Raw genomic sequence first — 27,233 nt, forward strand, 5'->3', positions numbered from 1 at the left:
CCCCCCAAAGAAAAAAATCGAAGGGTGTCAAATCTGGTGAGCGCGCTGGCCAGGTGACAGGGCCTCCGCGGCCAATCCAGCGCCTTCCCAAATTTTCATTTATAAACTCGCGGACAATAATTGAAAAATGAGCTGGCGCTCCATCGTGTTGTAGCTATAAGTTCTGTCGTATATTTAGGGGCAGATCATCTAATAGTTCTGGCAGTACATTTCTTAAAAAATTGATATAAATATTTCCCGTTAAACGAGGAGGCAACATAATTGGACCAATTAAGCGTTCTCCAACAATGCCGGCCCACATATTGACCGAAAACTTATGTTGATAGCTCCTAAAATGAATACCATAAGGGTTTTCCTCACTCCACACATGATTATTCTTAGAATTAAAAATGCCTTCTTTTGTAAATAAAGCCTCGTCAGTAAAAAGGACATATTTTGGAAATTGAGGTTCTTCTGTACACCGGTCAAGAAACCACTGGCAAAAATTCACGCGGGGCATAAAATCATTGGGTCCTAATGATTGCACCTTTTGCAGGTGGTAGGGCCAAAGAAGCTGTTCATTAACAACGTTCCATACCCTAACATGATTTACATGCATAGCATCAGCTACTGCTCGAGTACTTACTGATGATGGGTTATCTTCAAATCGCTGAAGCACTTCTTCCTCAAAATCCGGGATTCGGATGTTCCTTTGCGCGCCATTATCTTGGCGTTTTATTTTAACGGAGTCAGTCTCCATGAGCCGTTGATTGACCCTTTCAAAAAGTGTGTGAGCTGGCATTCGCCTTTCGGGAAACCGCTCTTCATATAGTAAAAAAGCAGCTCTACCTTTACATCGAACTTCCCCATAAATTAAAAGCATATCGGCGTATTCAGCAAAAGTGTAATCTTCCATTACTTATAACCGTATAAACCTTATAACTTATAACCGTAATAAAAAGGGAATTAATATCATGTAAAAAATACTGACAGTGACAAATTTAAAAAATACTGACAGTGGCAATGAATTAGCATTATTATTATTATTATTAAAATAATTAATTCAGGTGCTGTATCTTAGTTTGGTTTTAGTCAATTTCCACAGAAAACGGTGATATTTACCGACTTTTACTAAGGGCACCTTTTTTATGTAAAAAGCATAGGAACATCATAATCTAATGCCCAAACAGGCAGAAATTAAAGTCTTAAAGAAATGGGCCTAAATTTACCAAATACCCCCCTGATTCTGAAGCCCCTGGTGAATATTTTTTTATTTAGTAGGTTCAAAAGAATAAACGTACTAACAATAATTTACCTCCCAAAATTGGTTGCGGTAGCTAAAGTAGTTCCGGAGCTATTTAAAAAAAAACTAGTTTTTAAAGGTTATTTTCAGGTCTAGCTCCCTGAGGAAGCTTTTCCGGACCCATGCTTATATGAACTTTTATTTTTCTTTTGACGTTTTCTATCTGCCATAGAAGTTTGTAACATGATCAACGGAACACCCTGTATAACAATAAATACAGTTCACCCAAGATATCTTTGTTGATGAAAAGAATGCGTAAAAAAATTCAGGTTGTTACTTAGTTTTTTCCACGTCTAATCTTCGGAATTGCTGTTTATATTGGTAGTTTCCGTTTTAAATTATAAACGAATTGTAGATTTGGCAAACCCTAACGGGCAACATTTTGAACAGTTATTGAAATAAAAACTGATATTTTCATGTTTTTGTTTTCTATCTGAACAAATTAAGATAAACAAAGATTTTTCTAATTTTCTTGAAAACGAATCGACCGATTTAAAAAAATCAAACGTCAAAATAAAAGACTTTGAAAGATCTTTTAAACAAGTTATTACTCGATACCCCTTGCCATTTAAAATTTGTAAGGGGAATGCCCTGGGGCAGAGGGTGAAAGGGGGTGAAGTAATTTTAGGTTAGAAAGCTGTCCCCCTTGACAAACCTTTTGACGTATTTCGGCGTTTTTTTTTAAACAGTGGTTTTCGATAAATCCGTGGTGGGAAGTTTTCAAATGAACACCCTGCATAATAATGTTAATGTAACTTATTGGTGTTTGATTTTGGATTAAAAATAAAAAGGAGAATTAGATATATATTATTCTAAGCCCAAAAATAACATCTTCAAAGCAAAAAAAATTATAGACATTCTTAGTCCTAAAACCACTTCTAAAAAATTTGCAATGGCAACACCGCAGGCATAAGCTGATATCATCTCGTGAAATGTCAAACAAAATAGTCTTGACAAACGGATTTGTGTTTACATTCGGCATTTGTGAAGTTCTGTGTTTTTTCTTTAGTTTTTGGTTGAAAATGAAAAAAGGTTGAGTCATTTTAGTGTTTTTGTGAACTGTTTGTGCCGCACCATGGGAAAAAAAGCGATTTAAGCCGATCTTTTCACAAGTAAATACCGATACTGTCATAACATCATATCAAGGGACAACCGTCATCATACCCGCTATCTAGTTACGGACAACAGTACTTTTTCCAGTAAAGAGAATAAGAGAAATCTGAAATAGCATTAATTTATACGGTCAATAGCGACATCTTCTATTGAATAGCAATATTACGAAGAACGTTCTAGCTAAAAAGGAAAGGCTGGTCGGGAAAGTAGCAGTAAAAGCGGAAGCGATGAAAATCACGACCATGGTAAAACTACTCATGTGATGTCAAGATCATTGCATGCTAACAATGGACAATTCTCCAGAAGAACCTGTAAATATATCTGTTGCCGACTATTCTTCTCCATCGACATGCCAACAAACTTATGACATCAACGTCGATCCTGAAATTATAGTGGACGATGGCTATCATGAAAATGATCTGGGTCGTTATGTTGGGTTGGCTACCGAGCTATCGACAAAAAAGAAGAGACAGTTGTTACAAAATCCATGTATGCCGCCCAGAAATTACGACTTTGAAAGTAATGCAAGCCATTTGAAAAAAAATTTTTTATCATGCTTGGTTGGATCAATATGCACCATGGCTAGTATATTCCAAGCGACTAAAAGGTGCTCTTTGTAAGCATTGTGTTACGTTCCCTCCGCATATCAGCACTGTGAGAGGAATTTCGGGATCATTTATGGTCAGGCCACATATGAAGTTCAAAAATCTGCATGAAAACTGCTGAAAGCATGCAACGACCAACCTTCACCTAACAGCGACAAATGCTGCAAAACAAAATTCTTGAAAATGTTCCTGTCATCCAGCTGCAAGGTGGACACCAAAAAGCAATCGATGAAAACAGACAAATATTGTCATCAATTATTTCTTGTATAGTATTTTGCGGTATACATGATATGCCTCTAGAGGAAAACAAACAAATGAGGGTATTTTATTAAATTTATTGAAGTTGAGAATCAATTCAGGGGACGACAAATTAAAGAGTCACGTGGAAAAGTGCCGTCACAATGCAATTTACACATCGCCAAAAATACAAAACGAATTGATAAATTTATGTGGTATTTAAGTTATTAAGGAGAATATAATAAGTGAGGTTCAGAAAACCATGGCTTACGCAGTCTTAACTGATGAAACAGGAGGCGTAGCTGGGAAAGAACAGCTGTTAATAGGCGTGCGATTCTACGACGAAAGCAAAAGGAAAGTCAGAGAAGAATTTGTAAGGTTCGTTGAACGAAAAGCACGAAATGCTTCAGCAATTGCCGAAGCAATTGACAATTTCTTGATTAGTTCTAACCTCCCAACCGAAGATTGCGTAGGGTTTGGATTCGATGGCTGTTCTACAATGGCAGGGAAAGACGGTGGCGTACAAGCCATTTTGGGAAAAAATATTCTCGTGATTTATTTTTTGATTGTTCATATCATAAATTCAACCTTATTGTGAATGATGCGAACGCAGTGCCAGAAATTAGAAATACTGTTGCCACTGTAAAGGATGTTATAACCTTTTTCAGAGAATCGACTACACGTCGAAACTACGCTCCAAGCCTATCACGATTGTGTGAGACGAGATGGTCCGAAAAATATAAATCAATCAGAAAGTTTTCTCAAAATTTCCCAGAGCTTGTGAAATCTCTAGAAACGTTATCTGTAGAAGGAAATTATGCCACCAGAAGATCTGCATATCAGTTGCATTCAGCCGTTACAAAACCAGTGTTTAATACATAAAAAGATATTTTGAGACTGAGACTTAGAGTTTTCATTTTTTCTCTAGTTACGTAGGTCTCTTTGAGATAATGGACGAGTTCTTTCAAACTGGATATTACCGGAGAACTGAATATTCGGCTTAATTTATGGGTGAAGAAGGCTTTATCAGATAATCAAATAAGGGACATAGAAGTAGTTGATCTGTTCAACGAAGCCATATTTTTTACCCTGCTGTCAGAAAGGCCTTGATTATTTTATGCACTATCCCATGCACCATGGCGACCGTAGAACGGTCCTTCAGTCAATCAGTGCTTTATTGTCAAGAAATTGTTACAATTTGTAGACAAAGCTGTAAAACAAAAAAGACACAAAAATACAAACAAAACACAATTAAAGAAAAGAAAATTTAAAAAAAAATAAGTAAATAAATAGAATAGAATAGATTTTTTTTAGAATAGATCCAGTATGCTGCGAAGAGTTAAAATGTGGCTTAGAAGGACCATGGGTGAAGAAAAGCTTACAGGTTTATGTCTGATGAGCATACATCGCAATTATTTAAAATAAAGCAGTGAGTTTATTGAAAAGACTGTCATAGACAAATTTTCGGCAAATCCGAGAAGATTACTGTTAAATTAATATACATATATATACTATGATTATTATACAGGGTGTGCCGAAAGTAATGGGACATAGAACAACAGTAGATTCCTTACGTCAAAATAATGTGATTGAGGTCAACTTGCCTTATCCTAACTTTAATTGTAACTGAAATACAGGGTGTCAAAGTATTATTTGATTTATCGTTTTTTTCTCATAGGTCCTGAACCAATTGGCATACTGACATGAAATTTAAAACATAGGAGTCTTTTAAAAAGAAAAATAAAATTTCCTATACAGTTTTCATGTTTTCGGTAGACGTCGCTCGTTGCGTTAGCTTTTACCTTTTTAGAACCCTTAACTTTTTTTCAGCCCCGTATATCGGTTTAAAAAGTATCAAAATAAATTCCTTTTTTAATTTTACATAAAAAATGTTTATTTTATTAAAGTCGCTAGGAGCAACCATTTTTGACATAATCACCAGTTTTCAAAAAAAAAATTTTAATAATATTTATTTACTACTTTATTTAAATCGCATCTTTGGCAGTTGGCGTTGGAGACAAGTGTTTCTATTATTTATGTCAAACTTTTTGAATGTCATATAAAACTTTTAAAACGAGTAAAAAAGTTTTGTTTTTAAGTTTAGTCATTTTAAGTAGTGTCTAGGCATAATTTGTTAAACAATTTGGAGATGCGTGATATGCTTTGTGTTTACGCGCAAGTAAATTTTAATGGACGGCATACAAGACGCAGGTATCAGGAAATATTTCCAAATAGACAACAACCAAACCATAAATTATTTCAAAAAATGTATAGCCGACTAGAAGAAACTGAATCATTTCGGCCAAAAATGCCTGTTTTGAGCCGCCCAAAAAATATTTTTCAAGAACAGGAAGAAGAAATTTTAGTCCGCGTAGCAGAAAATCCCGGGTTAAGTACTAGGCGGAACTTTCCAGACTTATCACTTTTCCAACATAGAATATATTATCATTTTTGGCACTAAATGACACTAATACAAAGTCGTCAGGTTTGGGATTTCGATCCAGTTCTTCAAATGCTGAAGGATCAGCCTCGGGAATCCAGTCTGTTGAATACCGGTCAGAGTCGGCAAAAGATAAACTTTCATCTTTCTCCCACGAAAATATATCATTAAAATCAACCTTCTTTTTTTTGCAAATAAATTCCGGGTAGCAGCTTTTTGTTTGTCAGCCTTGTGTTTTCTTTTTAATTTGTCTTTTTCAATTTTTTTCTGATATTTTTTTTCAAACATATCTTTCTCAGGCGTATCAGTAGGAATGCAGCTGGTAATTTTTCGACGCTGACTATTAGAAACCTTTCTCATTCCTGCTTTTGGGTATCCCTTAAATATTTCTGGGCTTATAAAAAATGTCAAATTTGGTGACTGATCATTAAGTGTATCGTTGGTAACTGTCTGAGCTACTTTAGATGATGTTGATGAAGTATTTTCATCCACGGTGGAAACTTCTGTATTGTTAATATTTAAAATTTCTCTATCGGTAACAGAGCTACACAGGAAATCGTCACCCGTAAAGATATTTCTGTCAAAAGGGTAAATTCCGGCCTTCTTGAAGCCTGATATTATACTGGACGGAGTCATAGACCGTTCGAATGATATTCCAACACGAGCAGCAATTTCGTAAATGGATAACGGATTACCCGGATGATGCAAAAGCCAAGAGTCAACTGCAGTATTATAATTCGCCTTAAATGGCGCAAATACTGATATGTCCAGTGGCTGCAGTCTATGACTACAATGTGGTGGAAGTGTGACTGGAATGACTCCATTGTTCTTAGCCAAATTCAGAGTTTTAAACCCAAGGTGGCTCTCATGATTATCCATGATTAAAATAGTGGGATTTTCTTTGGACGATCCACTATGTCTAATAAAATGTTCCATAACAGACGGAAATAATTCGGAGTTCATCCAACCTGAAGTAGAAGCCAGTCCTAATGTTCCTGTCGATGCCCAGTTTAACATATGATTTTAATTTTTTTTTTCTGGGGAACACCATTATTGGGGGCAGTGTACCAGTAGCACTTATTATGCAACATGTTGTAATGAAAACTCCCCGTTCTCCACTAGTACATTGACTTACTTGTTTGATACCTTTCGACGACAGAACTTTTTTTGGTTTTTGAACAGTTGTTGTTCCAGTTTCGTCTAGGTTATAAATCCGTGTACCATCAGAAAACTTCTCAGACCGACTATACGCTTTTTCAAGGTTGTCAAAAAATAAATTTACATTATGTTTGTTAAACGAAGTTGCTCTTGAAAGACAACATCCTTCTGGTTGACGTATGCTTAATTCTTTTGCATGTCTTTTTAAAAAACCCTGTAACCAGTCGATACCAGCAGATTTATTCTTTATGTTTTTTTTATTAATTTGGGCCATCTCATATGCCAAAAGCCGGGTATCTTTTGTAGTTTTCCCATAGCACATTTTCGAACATTTAATAATGTAATTGAGTAAATCCTTTTCTTCCTCTTCATTAAAAACCAGGCGATGCTTATAATTGCTTTTCATTGAAACAATGTCATTGGAATTGGCTTTATTTTGTTCTTTTTTAACATACCTTTGCAACGTTTGAAACGATAAATTGTTTTTTTCTGCAGCTTTCCTAAGAGACAACTTAACTCCATTTATTCCTACTAAAACTTGCTGAACCGCTCTTTTTATATTTTCTTCTTTAAAGGTTCCTTTTTGGCTCTTTCTTGTTCGTCCTCTTGACATCTGCAAAGGTAAAACAATATGCTAGCAGTAGTACACACTAGGTTATACACTACTACATTCTACAAATAAATTGTCTTATTGTGGCCCATTTGTATAAAAAATGTGACCCATTTGGAAACAATATTATTATTATACAGTAAAACAAAAGTTCTCTTTTAGAAGTTACATTTAAAAATTAGCTAAAAGGTCAATTTACAAATGCCTATAACTGTCTTACCTTTAGGGTTTATAGTTCACTCAAAAAAAAACTTATCAAAACAATACATGAAAAAAAAATCGACCTCGCCACGTGCACTTTCCATAAAATCTAGAAGACGACTGATCCAGCGGCGCGAAAAAATGTATATTCAGGTCATGCGCTTACAGAATAGTATATTGTGCGACCGACAGATGGCTATCGCGTAAACGACTGGAAATATAAAGATGTCTCATCGCGGCCCACCCTACCCTACCGACCACCCAAAAATATGAACTAATACGTATACAGGTTGGGGAATTGAAAATTACGCATTGTCCAAAATAATAGCAACACCGCTTCCTCTCGCCGATGAACGGTATTTCTTACTGTATTCTCCGCTCGTCTGTTAGGTATTTATCGTTTTGTTTTTATTTTTTACATAACTAGCCCTAACCCGCGGCTTCGCTCGTGTTGTAGAATTTTTTTCTGGTACAACGAATGAATTTAGAAATTGGGAAAATAAGGTAAGTGAAAAATTACAGTCAACAATATACACCAAAAAGTAACAGTATTTATTTATCATCGAGAACTGCAAACCGTATCATCATCCATAAGCACAAGCAAATTCCATGTCAACAATTCTGATAATCAATTTAGATTTAATAACACACGATCACGAATCGACTGCGAAACATCATATGTATAATTTTCAGTCTAAAAAGAAGTGGATCCAACTAATGACTATAGATATTATCAAAAAGACCATTGAATATTATAAGCATTTTTTGAGGTTCATTACGTTTTTTATGATAGTAAAGTATAATGTTTATGGGCAAAAGGTTTTTACTTTTTATGGCCCAGATGTTCTATAGTCAAGATGTTCATTATGTTTTTAAGACGCCAATAATAAAAACTTTTACTCAGTTCCTTTAATAACTTTATTAACATCAGAGCACCATTATGGCTGAGTTGAATTATAATTTTTATATTCTCGAGAATTAATAAAATCATCGTTATTGGCTTTCTTATGCCTGATTAAGAGAGCGGCCTTACAAACATAACAATTATTTATGTCTCTGCTTTTCAAAATGGATTAAGCAATATATCCATTCATTAAAGTGTCAATACATTTATCAACTTGTTGCTTCTTTACAATAGACTAATACTTGCTTTTGAACTGGTGGTGGTGTAGGTGGAGAAGTATTTTCCTCGATAGATAATCTTTTACCATAAATAAGCTTTTAGATTATCTAGATATTAATTTGATATATCTACATACTTTACAATTTGATACCGGCGAATTTTTTTTTTGTGGTCTCATGCTCGGCACCTTTAGCAACTGGCTTCACCGGAACAAAATTATATAATATTCATCATATACATATACTTAAAGTCGGGCACTCACAAACGCCCATGCCAAGTCTGGAACTCGAACCCAAAGCCACACGACTGCTAGGCAGTTGTATACCCGCCGCAAGTTTTTTTTTAATGTTGGGGTTGTTCCATTTTTCCATTTGAAAATTTTATATTTATAGACTCTGAGATTTATATAGAAGGTCCCCAAAATTGCTCAAGCATTGACACTGCTGTTTATTACACACACTGAATTAAACACCATTAAAAATGTGCGAAACATGAGAAGAAATCAATTTTATTAGGCATTTTTCGCAAAACTTGATTAATGAAAGTTAGTTTGGGTATAAAAAATCGAATTTCAGCATAAAAAAAGCATCTGCAAAATTCTGGAAGAAAGAATGGCCTTATTTTATAGGACATATCAGATGCTTGACAGTCTATTCAGTCTCGAGGCGGTAGTTTTGCTCTCTTACTGCCATAAATATCGTACTAAAAAACAACGACATAGCATGCGAGTAGCACAGCACGAGTAGAGTTTTAATTTTAGACGAAAAAATGGGTTACCAAGATAAATTATATTCATTTGTGAGACATAACATAATAAGTTTATTCATCTTAAGGCATTGTGAAAACCCAATATTGCCAACCAGCTGAGTGAGTTTCAACATTTTTAAGGGCGTTAGTTTCACTGCTTGAACGATATGAAATAAGTTAAATGAAAAGAATCTTTATGCCCGACTTTCTAACGGGACGTCCAGTTCTATCCCGAGGAAATCGCGCAAGAAGATAGGATGGGGCAGAGGACATCAGGATTGGGAATGGCGTGAATGGGATGCACCAATAAATTCTTTTCACCAATAAATCAACTTTTTAAGTTGACAGGTACTAAAAACACATCTTCGATGGTTTAGGCTATTACGATAGGTTTTCGGACTAATCTGATTCCCATACAAGTGTTTTTAACACCAAACGAATATCCGTATCAAGTTCTGCAACCGATTGTTCATCCACGCGCTACAGAATTTGGAGAATATTTTGTATTTATGCACGACAATGCATGTACGTGTGTTGTAAGAACCATTACAAACTTTTCAGCGATACAATATTTAGATATTGTCTTGGCCTGGGCTATCCCCTAACTTAAATCCTATCGAGCACGTCTGAGATATGTTCGAAAGGCTGCTTAAAATCAAGGAATAGTGCAAGACAAGGAAAGAGTTGCTGAACTGCAACGTGGCGGTCATCGTATTAGTCAAAGTCAGGAATTTTTTTTCTTTAAATTTAGTTATTTCGAATTCTCGATATTTTACTTTTTTAAATTGTCATGCATTATTAATCATAATTTTTTGTTGATAAATTAATAGTCACCAGCGATTTCAGATGTGTTTAGTCTCAATATTTTCCCAAAAAAAAATACACATTTTCATTTAATTATCTTTTAATACCTTTGGTCCCTAGACCATTTTGATATATGTAATTTATTGACAAAATTGTCAAATATAAGTTTACTAATGGCCAACCAGGTCTCCGGACTTAATACCTTGGACTTTTTCTTATGGGGTTAAGTGCAAAGTTTTTAACACCAAACCGGCAAATGTTGAGGATTTGAAACAACGAATAAGACAGTGTAGGCTAATTTCCGGCAAAGTAATTAGAAATTTTCAAAACGAGTTTCAGTAATTTTAAATCGACAGGCCAAATTCGCCCAACCATAAACGTTAAAAAGTCGGTTAAATTATGACAGTTGCATGTTTCTGTTTTGTTGCTTCATAAAATTTAAAATAAATTCCAAATTCAAGTTTTCGGAAGGGAAATTAAACAAAAAAAAATTTTTTTCTGACCAGATTTGCGCCCTATGGTGTGGTTAAAATATTAAATAATCAGTTATATAATAGTAAATCACCATTACGTAAATAATGATTTTAAAATTGAAGATAGAACGTCTCCTTTTTTGGCGCTCATATTTAACTTTTTTTAATGGGCGTATTATCGAAATAATTGCTGTTCCATATATTACGTGTTAAAAGACAAAAAAAAATTATAACTCAGTTCTCTAAGTATCGAAATTTAATTATAGAGTTTTTCTTAGAGACGAACTTCACTAATCCGCAAAGTCAGCTTATTTGTATTTCCCTTTGTTTACTTTTATTAGAGCAATCCCCAAGAGCTATGTATAAAGTAATAGAATCACCTATTCGGTAAGCAAGGCTTTATATGACAGGGCGTTCTTTTAAACGACAAGTTCATTAAGCTCCAACTCGTGTCTTCTTCGCGGGATTCATTAGTGAACCCATAACATACAAGAGACTTTTTTTAATTTTCAAGACTAACTTATCTCTCTACTTTCCTAAAAGTTATCCTCTTTTATTAAACTATTTTTTTCAAAACAACTAGTATTATTAAAGTTTAGTATTTTACAAAACAATTAAAACATTTAAGTAAAAAAAATATTGTTTAAAAAAAAAAAATTTTCATTGATAAAGCAAGAACAAAATTTTGTATATTGTAGCATAGTTTTTCCCATTCGTTAGGTATGAATTAACACAATCAAAAATAGTCCACTAATTTATTTACACACTTCACTACAAAAACACAATCCTTCAGGTCTACTAAAGATACTTTTCTATATTTATTCACAACTATTTAAATTTCGCACTTTACTTCGTTGAGCTGACAACTGATCTGAACTATCGGTAATGCAGCTCCTTATATACTCGGCAGAACGCCGGTACAGAAGATTCTTGCTAACCTCTTACACGTCGTGCGGTATGCCACTTCTGTCAGTCCAGAATGACAAAGAATCAGCTGGTGTCTCGTTACATTGCCCTCTCGCTAAGTTAATTTCATCCCAAAATGATTCCAAAAATGGTGGATGGCGATATCGGCAGAAGGTTCCTCTCTTGCAAAGGGACCTCTTGTAGAAATAACAATCAACGGTTTTCTAAAGACAGCGACATTAGGGAGTATAACAGCACACTACAACTTCCACGCCTGTATACCTGAAGACCACTTCTAAGTGCTGCGAATCATCTCTTATCGGTTATCTTGAGTGCTTGCCAGATTCTGGGGTTAGTTGAACGCAACTGTTGATTTTTTCTGAACTTTCTACAGAAAACGTCAACTGTTCCTCCAGACATTTGTAAATCCTTAGCAACATAATGCGCTAGAGCATACTCAGCTGGAGCAGTAACCAGGTCTTGCTGCACTTCACAGATTACGCCGTACCGACTCTTTCAGCCATTAGAATGATAATTTCTAGAAGAGCCATAATTTCTGCCTTCTGCTTGATGTGCGGCCCATTACTTGCCGTACATACAACACATTTCCTGAACCCCTATACGTCTAGCTTGCTATTGATCCAGCAGAATCTTTCCCTTACCTTTCCCATGGTCTTCGTTACTCCAAGATGTTCTCCTGACACACCGGCATGGATTTCCTCTAGCAACTCCAAAAACAACATTTAGGCACAACGATTTGCCTTCTTTCCTCTTTGCCGTCGTAGTCGACTATTTTCCACCGCAAGAGTCCATCTTCCAAAATTACGAGTTCCATTGGGATCAATGACTTGATATTGGAAGAATACTCTCAAGTTGGCCTCTTCCCTTCCTTTATCTAGGTTAGGATTATCTGAATATAGGGATGTTTTTCTTGGTCTCTTATAAGATCCCCATTTTGCCAAGTATTGTCAACGATGGCGGATCTTAAAAATTGAGCATTTTTCTCCTCTGCTCGCTGACAATGTTTGCAGTCGTCTGTACAGAGTCTTCTTGATAGAGCATGTGCAGTTTCATGGATTCGCCTGCTGAGTGTTCAGTGTCAAAGTCAAACTCCTGTACTAACTCTCGGCGAGTGACGCAATAGTTTCGCTTAGACAGCGTTTTACAAAAAAAGCTAATGACTTTTTGCTCTTGGCCATTCTGGATTTAGGACAACACAGCTCCTATGTCCACATTGCTAGCGGACGCGTCGAATTAAACGTGCATTATTAACCCCTGATTTTTAACACTGATTTTTTAGCTGCGTATGGACTTCCGTAATTCTTTTTTAAACCTTCTTCTATCTTTGCAGTATTTTCCAGCAATTCTTTTTTCAAACCTTGCAACAATTTACCGATATCGTTTGCATATCGTATTGTTTAATGCGTTACGAAGCCGCTCCTGCAATACAGCGTTATGTCCCGTCGTATCGCAGTCCCTTTCTTTCAGCTCCCTTTCCACCAACTTTGGCATTTTCACACACTTTAGTCGACACACGATTTATTTTAGTCCACTACTATTTATTTTCACCAATGTCTAGTTGACTTACGTCCAATGCACACTCCACACCTGACACCAATGCAGCGTTTTTCTCGTTCGTTAGGTGTGAATTAAAACAGGCGAAAATAGTCAACTAGTTTGTTTACAGACTTCACTATAAAAACACGACTACTAGAGATACTTATTTTTACTCTATTTCTTTACAATTCTTTAAATCTTGCGCCAATATTCCGACCATTACTTCACTGAACTGACAACCAACGGCGATACAGCTACTTATCTACTCGGCAGAATGCTTTTTCGAGAGATTCTCGCTAACCTTCGAGACGCGTCGTGCGGGGTGCCACTTCTGCCATTCCGGAATGACGGAGAATTAGCTGGTTTACAATATCGTTACAATATGTATATAAAAAAATCTCGTTTAAAAGTTAAGGACATGTATTATATATTTTTAGAAGCAAAATTTTCTAAATCTAAATTGAGTTACACATTGGAGGTGACTGAGAAGAGATAAGTAATTTTCTTAATTCATTCGTATTATAGGATTAGTATTTAGAGCAGTTTCAAAAATATATAATAATGTTACAATCCTTCGTTTATGAAGTGAAGTATGCAAAATTGTTGTTGTTTAACGCCACAAAGAAATATGTTTTTGAAGTTGAACAAGCACCCTGCACAGCTGATTGCTAATAATTCCAGTTTCATTCATTTAATCAAGTTAGTTCACAAAAATAGTATATTGTTAAAACTACATTTAAAATATTAAATATTTCTTTTCAAAACATTAAGCGTCAATTGATTACAATGTATTTCTTAACTCTGGGTACTCCACGCTATACGATAAAAATTCAGTAATTATTTATTAATATTGACTGCTAAATTAGTTACAGACAGTTTATAGATTAATATTGATATAAAAATTAAAATAAGTCATTTATTCTCATAGTTTTTATACTGTTTTGCTCTTATTTTGTAGTTTAAGCTGATTAGTTAAGTTTATTTAGAGTTCTACTTACTTTAGTTTATTATTTTCACCTATAGTGTCTAGTTTTTAGTAGTTCGTTTTGTTTGAGGGTTCTATTTGGGCTCCAATTTAGGATATTTTATTGTAAATCCTGATAGGTAAAATTTTCTAGAATTTGTATGCTTGCTTGCTTTGACTGTCAGTATTCTTTTGAAATGATTGTGTGCGCTGGCAAAAACAATGTACCAAATTCTAAGCATTGCGAAATTGTGCCATGGGTCTTTAAAAGGGATCGCGTTTCGTGACATTTTAATCAGTTTTGTTGTTTATCTTGAAGACAATTAAACGATAGTCAACGCGAGTCAGGTGAAAGTTTTGACGTCAATAAAAGAAAACTGTGATCCTGACATTCTAGTGCATTACTAGAGTAAGTATGCTCCAGAAACAGTGTGTTCCTGAATTACATTACAATTGATGTCAGAAGTGGGATATGTGTAAGCCCAATTTAATAGATGCCTTTAACAAGAAGTCAAGCGAAGATGGAAACCGAAAAAATAATGAAGGTGCTATTAAAAAAGTTTGACAAGCAGAAAAAAGAACAAGAGGAACGAGACAAGATACATTAAGACCTGATCAAAACTATGAGAGACGACCTGAAGAGAGAAAATGAAGAACAAGATACAAAACAAGAAAACGCGATGAACGCCTTGAAAGAAGACTTACTAAACTTAAAAGCAGACCTTAAAAAGGCGCAAGGTGAACTTGATAAGAAAGACAGAGAAGAGCAAGAGAAACGAGACTGACAACACGAACAAAATTCACAACTTCAAAAAAATCTTGAAACAAAGCAAAAAGAGTTAATTACCCACTTCGAACAGTTGAAGAAGAATTTGGAAGAACATAAACAATACGAAAACTAGAAATAAGGAAAAAGTAAGGCGCCTGTTCATTCCGATCTTGGAATACAAATTATAAAAGTTAAGCCACCAAAATTCGACGACAAAGAAGCATGGAGTACCGACTTGAATCAATTCGAGGTTGCTTCCAGGGGAAACCGTTGGGATAACGAAAAAAGGGCAATCAATCTTAACCTATGCCCGAAAGGAGAATCTACACAAATACTAAAAATGGTGCCATCTGAAATTCAGCTTAATTATGACGTACGGTGCATACATTAATGAGATACGGCGAAGCCCAGCTACAAGTGAGCCGAATTGACAACAACCCGAGGAAGGTATTTAACAGTTTGAGGCTGATGTTGCCTGATTAGTAGGCTATCCCGGATAAGAAAAATCAGAACTTAACAAAACTCAGAAGCGCCACGAATAAGATTTAATCAACTGCCACGTCCTGAAGAGAGCTTGGTTGTACAGGGAAAAATATGCGGCCGTGAATGTAAGATGATACGGGATACAGGATAATAAGAAGTCAACTATCGTGAAGTCGTAGCTCTTTGTAGAATTTCACCACCATCAAAATTAATCCTGGAGTTAGTGGATGGAAAAAGGATTCCGATTATTGGACTACACGAAGCTAAAGTCACCATTGGCTTAACAACATTCCAACAGAAAGTACCAATGGCGATAAATATGGATAAATACTCAAGTTAAATATATACCCAGCAGTTTAAAATGGATGTATATCACTGATTATTGAGGACGAGAAATAAAAAGATTTTTATGCCCCACCTACATGAAGATAAAAGAAATACCAGAGTCGTTAAGTCATCTCAGGATATATATTTCAACTTTTGAAATATATAGACTTGTTTTAACTCTTATGATACGTTTTCAAAAAAAGTCAGCTTCTTAATCATAACTGAGAAAAGATATACACGCAAATATACACTACCGCTCAAAAGTATTTGCCCACATATGACTGTTTTAAAGTTATAACTAAAAATAATAAACCCATCAGTTATTCTTATGAAACGGTTTATTTATAACAAAATGAATATAAAGAATACATTTTTCAATTAATTAAATTTAAGAAAATCAAATTTTGGATTCATCTACATGTCCGCCTCCATTTTTAATAACAGCTTCACAGAGTTTCGGTAATCTTCTAATTAATTTATCCAAAGTTTCCTGAGGTATCTTGTGCCACTCTTCTTAAATGATCCTCCACAAGTCTTCTTTTGATGTGGGGCATGATTTTCGCACTTGTCTATCCAGTTCATCCTACAGTAATTCGATAGGATAGAGGTGATTCCGGATAGTGATATCCGGTGATTGTGGGGGCCATACCATAACTTTCAGAAGATGTTTTCAGAAGAATTGCTTTTGTAATTGACCTCAATATTGCTTGCACAATTTCGACGTGTGCTTGGGGCCATTGTCATGTTGAAAGATGAAGTTTTCCCCAATTATTCAAGTACCAGAAGGAAGTACATTGTCACAAAATTGTTTTGTAACCCTCTTTTCGAAGAATCCCCTCTATTTTAATTAGATCGCCCACTGCAGATCCTCCGAACCAACCCAACCCCACACCATCACCGAATCACCACCGTGTTTAACTGAGGCTACCGTACAGTTCTCAGCGACCCTTTCATTGGTATAACGGCGAACAAAAACTCGCCTCTTCGTTCCAAAAATCTCGAATTTCGACTCGTGACTCCAGAGAACTTTTTTCCAGTCATCAATGGTCCATTCTTTGTGTGATTGGGCCCACTCAAGTCTTTTTTTCTGATTAACATCCTTCGGTAGAGGTTTTGATACAGCTAAACCTCCTTTAAGACCAGCATTATAAAGTCGCCGTTTTACTGTCGAAACACTGACCGCTTTTTTACGCTCCTTGTTGATTTTTGCTGTGATTTCAGGGGCGGTAAGGTGTCTATTGCGTTTGTTTGTAAGTATATTTAAATCCTCCTTTGAACTTGTTGCCTTTGGCTTTCCCGATCAAGGTTTGTTGCTAATAGTCCCTTCTCTGGTGAATTTCCTAACATTATAATCGGCAGTTCGCCTTGGAATTCCCAAATCCGTCGAAATTTGACGGTTAGTCTTTCCAGCCTTATGAAGTCCAATGATAATACCTTTTGTTTCTACCGATAACTCTTTTGTTTTAGCCATTTTAAAGAATGTTGAAAAACCAGCAAAGAAACGGTGACAATCGTCAATAAGCAAGCGAAATTATTTATCAATGTTACACAAAATCAATTCTTGAAGACTAAACACATTTAAATGTTTCAAATTTCATCGGAAACGAGCTGTAAACAGATAAGTTTTTTAGAAGAAGTGCATAATTTCACTACATTGTTTGTTATTTGCAAGACTATTTTTAAATACTTAGTGTTTTTCAACGAACCATAGGTGATAGGTATGCTGTTTAAGCATATGCAATTTACAAAAAAAATACAATCTAAATATAGGTATAAAGATAAGATCTTTGCATCTAATTAAAAATATTAAAAAGAATACATGGTGGGCAAATACTTTTGAGCGGTAGTGTATTTATAAAGTTTTATACATGTCTTCATATGTATCAAGATACATTTTCTGATGTACAAAAAATTAAATTTTCTCTACCAGTCTACGCGTCCGTGCGGGTTTTGCAGTGAATAGTTTCGGAGAAAAAATACTACCCCACTGCTTTTTCTTAAAATCCAAATAATTTTTTAACGCAAGAAAACTGGTACTAACTTTTGTTTCAACTGCATTTAGCAGCCAGCACCTTCCAGCAGAATCCCTATTCTAAAAATGGTATTTTACTTTTACTTCTGCAACACTGTGGTCCAATAAAATATGGCAAATATTTTAGGACATGTTAATTTTTAGAAAAATATTGAATCCGTACAAATGTAAAACAAATGTAAAACTCGTATTAGAATATTTTGAAAGTTTTAGCCTTTATTAAACCCCATTTTGCATTATAAGCGAAAGTGGTTAAAGAATTGGAAACAAGTTAGTTGTGGTTAACCAAGTGTTTTAAAATCATAGAGAATGTAACTAAAGATCTTCATTTTATTCCTAAATAAATAAGAAACAAATTATTTTATCTGACAATACTGGACACCAGCAAGGAGAAAATATTTCGTAAATAAAAGCGCAACAGTTTCAAATTCAAATAATTTATTTCCATAGACATCGACGGTGAATCGAAATTGTCGCTAATATTAAACATATAAAGAAACACGAAACACAAATAAAATATAAAATTAGACATAACTCTATACAATTCATATGGTAACTAGAATGTTATAAAACTTCACAAACATTTTGATATTAAAGATAGTTGGAATGCTTTCCTTTAAAATAGTTTAATATCATAAGGCTCTAAATAGAAACCTCAACATGAAATAACCCCGTAGCAAAATATAATTTGCCACATTATCGATTGAAGCCTAACCTTATTGGGCGCATCCTTAACTCGTTGTCCTCTAAAAAGTGTATATTGGTGGGAGACTTTAATGAAAAACTTATTAAACTTTACCGAAAACAGTAATATATACACAACATAGACAGAAAACCATCTGTTTTTCTAAACGACGAGAGCCCCACCCGAATCCATTGTAATGTGCAAAGTAGGTATGCCGGACGAATTTTACTCATGATAATGTTAATTTTTCTTTAAATGTTAATACTATAAAGGCTAATCTGGACAAAACAAACAGATTCTAGATAAAAAGGTAGTTAATACCTGATTGCTGCAAACACTTAAACTCATAAAACCAAGGCCTCTCATAGGGTTGGCAATCTTTGGTGGGATGCCAGTTGTGATGAGGTAGTTGTTCTGAAAACGACAGCTTTCAAAAATGACTTCACATCTCCAACCATATTTCGAATTCAGGAGAAATACTTCACGTCGTAAGTTGCTGAAGAGAAAAAACGGAGCTGCCATGATTTTTGCAAAAATCTAAATTTTAAGACTTCAATTTTCCATTCCAACCAATCCAAGTTTTTAATTTTTTGTTTAAAAAGTTTACCACTTCGCAAATAGATGCTTCCATTCCCACTGACTATTCAAATATAAACACGGCCTAAATTACGGCGGGTAACCCCTTAGTAATTAATTTTAATCTAGACACTTCTTTTTACCAATGCGGAGATATGATCTGTTATTCAAGAAAAATTCCTCCTTCGGTTCTGAAATCATTAAATTTTTTGATATAAAACATCTCTCTGGTCATTTTCAAGTCTTTTAACAATATGTAAAGGGAAAAATATTTATCTCCTGAATGGAAATCAAGAATAGTGAGCCTGATATCATAAACTGGCAAAGACCCTCAACCTTAGAACATTGAAAGGCCTTTCAATGTTCTAAGCCCTCAACTAATTGCGTCTTATTATTATAAACAGCAGGATCGTTGGCGGCGGGAATAAAATTAATATAAGAGAATACATATCAATTCCTATACCCCAAGGTCCCAATTTCAGACCTCTATTATCTTTTTTTTATTTATTGACAGCTATACCCTGTAACCCCTTGGTTCAGCAGTCATTGCTACGTATGCAATAAAAAGCTTATTGTTTGAATTGGCGGTTTTCTGTCTAGGATAATTTGGGTCCCTTCTGGTGTTCCTCAGAGCTCACAGCTTGAACCACTACTTTTTAATGTCTTCAATAAATGATATTAATGACCTTTTTTGCTTGCTGCAACCTGCTTTTTGCAGATGATTTGAAATTAAGCTGTGTTATCAAATCACTAGGACTGTGAAAAATTACAATATAATCTGGATAACCTATATGACTGATGTTTGAGGAATGGTATGTCATTGAATCCCTCTAAATGTAAAACTATAATCTTTTTCTGCACTAGATGTTGTATAGAATTCAATTACAAGATTTAACAATACAGTCTTAAAAGAGTCTCTATTATCATAATCCTTGGGGTTTTCAAAAACCTCCAATGTTAATTTGGATAATGCTGTTGCTAGGGCCTGTCAGATGTTTGGATTTATTAGAAGAAGCAGCCAGGAATTTATGGCTATAAAGTTCCTAAAAATCCTCAGTGCTCCTGAGCATCCTCACCTATAGTACGGATCTAAGTATCGGTTCTCCATATTATGAAATTCATATTAACAGACTCAAATTGGTTGAGCACAAGTTCTTAGAACTAAGACAGTCAGTACAGGTTAGGTGAAAAATTTGTAACCTAACATTAACAAACAAACATTAACAAAAAGAATGTCTTTCTGGCATAAAAGTGCAGTCCTATTATAAACGTGTTCAAAACAGGAGTGGGTTCCTGAATTTCGTTACAATATTCTAAACCATTCTAATGCTCTAATAGGCCTCTAACACCATAAAGAGGCCCTTCATTTAAAAGTATTGTTTAATTTACAGAACTGAAAGACTGAAGTTGTTAGTTGAACAGTTGATTTACACTCTGACAAATTAAACTTTGTCTTTTTGGATATCTTATTTTTTTAATTTGGTTTGTCTGTAATATGTAATGTGAATGTCCAAATAAAGTCCTTGACTATGACTACAATTTTAATAAAATAACTATGACTATGAGGAATTTTTGTATAATCTAGACATAAGTCTTAAAATACAATTAAGGTTTTAAATATTAAATCAAGTAGGGTGTTTTCTGTAACTTAAATTTAATGAGGTGTAAATGAGTCATTCAATATATTATGATATAAGTAGGTTTTTATTTATATCATCTATAAATCACAAGAAAAGTAAGTATATACTTATAATAAATAGGTAGATTTATTTATAGATCTTCTTTAAGGAGATTTTGAATGTAAGCAGAATTCTTGATTGGTGCATCACAAACTTTATTGATTTTTTTAATGTAAAAAAAATTGTTTTATCACATTTTTCCAAAATCCAAACAGTCATAGGAGCAACTTATCTATAGGTTAAAGAATATTGTTGATGAAGATTTAATTGGTGGATTTTAGTTGAGTTTTTGGAATTTTAGTTGATTAGATGGTCTGAATCTAATAGATTAACTTTTAATATTTCTAAAACTAATATATCAACTTTTAAATGTAACTTTGGAACTGTCACTTTGCAAAATTAAACAATAAGTCCTTCTGAAACATGCAAATTTTTGGGTCTGACAATTGATAAGCAATTAAAATCTGAAAATCATATCTCCTCTTTAATAGGGAAGTTGTCATCCAACTGTTATGCTATTAGAGTAATAACACATTCTCTGGGACTTGATGTGGCTAAAATTGCCTACCATGCTCTTATTGAGTCTCACCTGAGATATGGTATTGTGTTTTGGGGTGTGTGCTCTCAGTATTTGCTCAGCTCTTTATTTCTTTTGCAAAAAAGAGCCATACGCTATAGGTGTAGGCCATTTTTTTTAAAACACTCTGTCCTGACATTGCCATGCCTTTTTATTTTAGAGACTTATCCACAAAAGATATCGCTATCAGCTTGGCCCCCCCTCCTTGGGTTACAATCTCTGAACCTTGCTCTGTACCTTCTCTTTACCTCTGCCTATCCCAAAAAGTGAGCAGATTAAGTCCTCTAAGATAATATTGTGTACGGGGGCAGAAGGCTTTTTAACCACCTACCCCTTTATATAAGGCTAATAAATTGTAAAAAACGTTTTAGGAAAAATATAAAGAAACTTTTACTTGCTAAAGCATTTTATTCTTTAGATGAGATTTTAAATACAACTTTTTGACAGTGAAGAGTTTTGCGTAGCGTGATGTGACTTTTTACTACCTTTTCTTTGGGTGTGTTCTATATTCTATGTATGTAAGAATTGTTAAAATTTTTATATTTTTGTAAAAGATTATGTTGCCAACAACTATCTTTAAGGTTTTATATAGTGCTTTGTTAACAACAGATTATGTTACATAACAATAAAGCTATTTTTGACTTTGACTATAAATGATCAGCTCGCCATACTTGCAACAAATTCCTCTGACACATTCTATACTATAGAACATCTTATTTAGTTCAGTGCCCAGTCACCATAATCTTGTCCACTGTTAACAAGTATTATGCAAAGCTTGATTATTTGAAATTTATGTCACTCAAGAAATTTAAATTAGCAGCTAAAAAAATTGGACTCTCCTAGATTTTTATTTTATTTATTTAATAGACGGGATCAACCCCATTACAAAAAAAACAATATTACAAAGTTCAATAGTTACACTTAACCATAACTTAAAATAGCTAAAATATAAATATGTTTTTACAGGCAAACCAACATGAAATCAACAGAAGAGTTTACACAATCTCTCTAATTTGATTCCTAAAACTAGACAAGCCAATGCCCACAACTTCAATATCCTCATGGTTGATAATATTTAAGGTTCTTTCGATAGGGGAGTGAGTGGCATAGTTGGTACTGTGGAAAGGCAAAGGGGACATTGAAGCTAATTCTACCGAGAAGGTCGGGGCATACAATCAGACCATTAAGAAGCTTAAATACAAAGGTTAAATCACCACGAATACGTCTTTCTCTCAATGTTGTCATAGCCAGCACTTCCCGTGAATCATCATAAACATGATCATTCGGTATTTCCAAATTTAATTTAAATAGACAAAATCATAAAAACTTATTCTGAATCCTTTCAAGGGCCAGACAGCTGTTCATGTAATAGGGGGACCATATCGTTGAGCCATCCTCCAATAAAGAAACCACCAAAGACATGTACACTTATAGCTCTCTACAGTTTCGCAGAACAAAACCCAGAACCCTGGAGGACCTAACCACTATATTATTTATGTGTATATTAAAATTTAAATGTCAAAATAAATGCCAAGATCCTTGATTACATATTGTTGACACACCAATCATTTAGCCTATTCAGGTCATTCTGTAACAAAATTCGGTCTTTGGGAGTCTGGATTACTCTATAAAATTTCAGGTCATCTGCAAACAATAAAAAGGCACTATTTTTAAAACATGTAGCTATATCATTAATGAAAATGTTAAAGAGCAATGGTGAGCAGTGTCCACCCTGAGGTACACCAGAACATACATTGATATTGCTGGATCTAGCACTACCCAATCTAACCTGCTGAGTCTGGCCTGACAAGGAGCTTGTGATTGAGAGATTTAAACTCTGTAAAATGTATTTTATGTTAATAAATTAATGTAATTTTTTATGCTGGTTCTCACATTTTTGAAATTCTTTTATGTATCTATTAAAGTATTCATTTACAGGGTGGTTCTTATATTCTAAAGCACATAGTGACTGCCTAAAGAAAATAAATATCAATTTGATTAACTTAAAAATGTATAATTTATATAGTATGAGCTCTTAGAGACAGATTGTACCCAACAGAACTTCCTTTCAATGTAAATATTAGAAATATCAGGTCCATGTATGTGTTTACCATTTGTAGTAGATACTTCTAAGACACTACTAGGACACACAATCACAACACAAGAATCCAACATGATAAACAGATTCCACTTTCCGTTAGTAATAATAATTTGAATTTTAGGTACTTTAATTATATTGGTCCAAAAGTTAACCCATTTGGGATGTGTGCCGCACAGGTACGTTTCACATTTTCCAGTTTGCAATACTGTACATTCGCGTCACTTAAATTTTGTAGCTGAGGCTGTTGTTGGCTTAATAAACATAAAAAATCTAAACTATTTATTCTTGTAATAAATAAAAAGTTGAAAAAAAGACAGAAATAACATAGTAGTATAGCATAGTAAGGCTGCGCAGGGACCGTGGTGAGGATAACCTCTTCATTAAGTATATCAATGGTATTCCCTCAATAGCGGCAAAAAACCAAGGGCAACCACCTCCCCCTCCTTAAAAAATCTAGTTTCTTGCTATTACCAGAACACCCGCGGCCTGCGCTCCAAGACCAATACCTGCTTTAGTGCTGCGTCTACTTCTGGCTATGATATTATTTCCATCACAGAAACTTGGCTCCAAAATGATATACTTGATGGTGAAATCCTTCCCAAATCATACGTAATGTACCGTTCTGACAGAAGAACTGACCTTGTTGTTGCTTCAAGGGGTTGTGGTGTTCTACTGGGGATTCTGAACCACCTCTCCTCGGAAGCCCTCGACCTCTCTGCGATCAGCCAAGAAATACCGGAAATCGATCTGGTAGGATGTAGAGTCAAATTTAATAATTTCATACTGTATATTTTTGTAGTGTACGTTCCTCCTTCCATCGACTCCGTGCAATTAGAACGCTTTCTCGAAGCCTTTTCCATGGTTAATGTAATCTATTCTGAACATGTGATTATCCTGGGAGACTTTAATGTCCCCACTTATATTGAACACTCGGTATCTCCCAATAGTAAACGTCAACTTCTAAGTAATTTTTTTGATTTCCTAAACTATAAGCAATTCAATAACGTGGTAAATAACAATCTTCGCTGTTTGGATTTAATCTTTGCAAGCTTTAATATCTCTGTACTTAACAGCGGTGCATCTCTTGTCCCGGAGGATACCTACCATCCTTCTTTGTCATTTGAATTCCATGCAGGCCTTATCTCTCTCAATAACCTACCCCTTAATAAAGCTGAAATAAAGGAATTTAATTTTAGAAAGGCTAACTTTCCCCTTTTGTATCAGCTGCTGCTAGATACTGATTGGTCGCCTGTCATGGTGCAGCAGGACGTCAACGCCGCATGTGATGTTTTTTATGATATACTGAACAACACTTTCGCTAGAGCGGTACCCTTCAAGGTAAAACGTAAAAGACGTTTCCCTCCCTGGTTTTCGGGGGACATAATTTGTAATATATATAAAAAGGAAAGAGCATTTCGTGATTTTAAGATTTCCAAGTCTAAACATCACCTAGAGATATTTAGATCTCTGCGCAAGACAATTAAAGCTCTAACTGCACAAGCCTACAAAATGTACATCCATAGTATTGAGAACAAAATAACCTCCGATCCGAGTGAATTTTGGTCTTTTATTCGAAGCAAACGTAATCAGTCTCAAATCCCCGGCTCAATGAAGCTTTCTAACCAATCATACAATATGCCTGACAGCATTGTGTCCGCTTTTGGAAATTATTTCAGGAGTGTATACACGAACTCACTTCCCAGCGATCATCCTGTCGTCTCTGAACCTCCCTTAACTTGCATAGACGTCGTCGCGCTCACGGCTACCGACATTATAATGGCGAGCAAGTGTCTCAAAAGCAAAATGACCTCTGGCCCAGATCTAATTCCTAGTTTTTTAGCTAAGGACTGCTCTGTTGCACTTACAGACCCTCTGCTCCACATCTTTAATCTGATCCTTAACACAGGTATTTTTCCCAATATCTGGAAACAAGCTAAAGTTTGCCCTATCTTTAAAAAGGGCGATGCTGGAACAATAGAGAATTACCGCCCTATATCCATTCTGTGCAATTTCTCAAAGTTATTCGAGTTGGCTCTTTATAAATTAATTTTTCCCAAGGTTAAGTCCATGCTGGCCAACGATCAACATGGCTTTGTTTCTGGCCGCTCATGTACTACAAACCTAGCATTCTTCTCTCAGTTTGTGTGCGAAGCACTTAATGATAGAAGTCAAATCGATGTGATCTACACAGACTTTTAAAAGGCTTTTGACCAGATTGACCACTTCATCCTATTAAATAAGCTTGAACGCCAGTTTGGATTCTCCGATCGCTTGATAAAGCTCCATAACTCCTATTTAATTGACCGCTCTCAGTTTGTAGTGGTCGAAGGCTTTAGATCTGCTTGTTTTTCACCCACCTCTGGAGTTCCTCAGGGCTCTAACATGGGCCCCCTTCTCTTTAACGTTTTCGCTAATGACTTGATCTCCACCCTCAATTGCTCTCGGTTAGCATATGCTGATGACCTAAAGCTTTTCCATAGGATTGACTCTATAGCAGATTGTGGTCTACTGCAAGAGAACATCAATACTGTACACCATTGGTGCACTTTGAACCGGCTTAACCTTAATGTTTCCAAGTGTAATGTGGCCAGCTACTTTCGTATCAAAAGTCCAATTGCCTTTAATTACTCAGTTAATGGAGAGTCTCTGGCAAGGTCTACCTATTTCAAGGATCTTGGAGTCACCTTTGACCAAAAATTTTCTTTTATCCCTCACATCGAAGATACTGTTTCTAGAGCTACTCGCATGCTAGGCTTTATTATTAGAAATTGCAAACTTTTTTTGAACACTGCCACTGCCAAAACTCTCTACTATGCATTTGTTAGATCCAGGCTGGACTACTGCTCCCTCATTTGGTCTCCCATTTACAACCAGCACATTTACCTATTAGAATCAGTCCAACGGCGATTCCTTAAATGTTTGGCATTTAAGGATGATGGAGTCTATCCTCCAAGGGGTTTTGACCATAACCTGCTGATCTCTAGATATACTGAACGGTCACTTGCGAAGAGGAGAGAAATGCATTCAGTGAAATTCTTGTTTAATTTACTTAACCATAAAATTGACTGCCCATCCCTTTTGCAACGGATTTGCTTTCATATACCACGCCCAGGATCAAGACAGTGTCCAGCTTTTAACTTGGACACAGCCAGGTCCAACATTCTGTACCAGAGTCCTGTTCACTTTATGTGTCAAAACTTTAACACTATTGCTGATTCTTGTGACATTCACCATGACGATTTTGCACTTATCTTGAATCACCTGCGTATGGTCGGTGGGGGAGGCTAGGTTATTTAGTTTTTAGTTATTTAGTTTTTAGCTTGAATACATTTATTTACTCATTTTTTTTTTGCTCTTTTGATTTAAATTAATTCTTGATTCTTATCCTAATTTAGTGTTGATTTTTTATTATTTATTTTCTCAAGTTCACTACTTTTTTTTTTTTTTATTATATAGCAATTCTTTTATAGTTCTTTTATAGTTTATTTGCATGAATCTAATACAATTCATGCATTCGTACATTTATATATTTAATTGATTTTCTGTAACTGGGTATATGTAACCTGTTGGAAATAAAGCTTATTATTATTATTATAGTAGGTAAATCATTTCTGAAAAATGGAATCAGTTTCAGAAATTATTCTCTCAATGAATTATTAGTTAAAAATGTTTATTTTTTATACATATGTGTATTGTATTTTATCAGTCTCATTATTGATGCTTATTTACAAGTAGATCTGTAAACAAATAAAAACATAATTTAGAATTAAAAATATTATAGATA

The 27,233-nt window shown here is 34.9% G+C and overlaps 1 protein-coding gene across 4 annotated transcripts in view; it reads right to left on the bottom strand.

Moving 5' to 3' along the window:
- Window positions 1-27,233, bottom strand: part of LOC126744651 (protein Fe65 homolog) — a 148,752-nt gene that overhangs the window by 120,389 nt on the left and 1,130 nt on the right. The window contains exon 2 of one of the 4 annotated variants that reach the window (XM_050452164.1): window positions 18,838-18,930. The exons of the other annotated variants lie outside the window; for them this stretch is intronic. The gene's annotated coding sequence lies outside the window, so the exon portion shown is untranslated. The remainder of the gene's footprint in view (window positions 1-18,837; window positions 18,931-27,233) is intronic. 4 annotated transcript variants of the gene reach the window in all.

The sequence above is a fragment of the Anthonomus grandis genome, chromosome 14, assembly GCF_022605725.1.
Source record: "Anthonomus grandis grandis chromosome 14, icAntGran1.3, whole genome shotgun sequence".
Classification (NCBI taxonomy): Eukaryota; Metazoa; Arthropoda; class Insecta; order Coleoptera; family Curculionidae; genus Anthonomus; species Anthonomus grandis.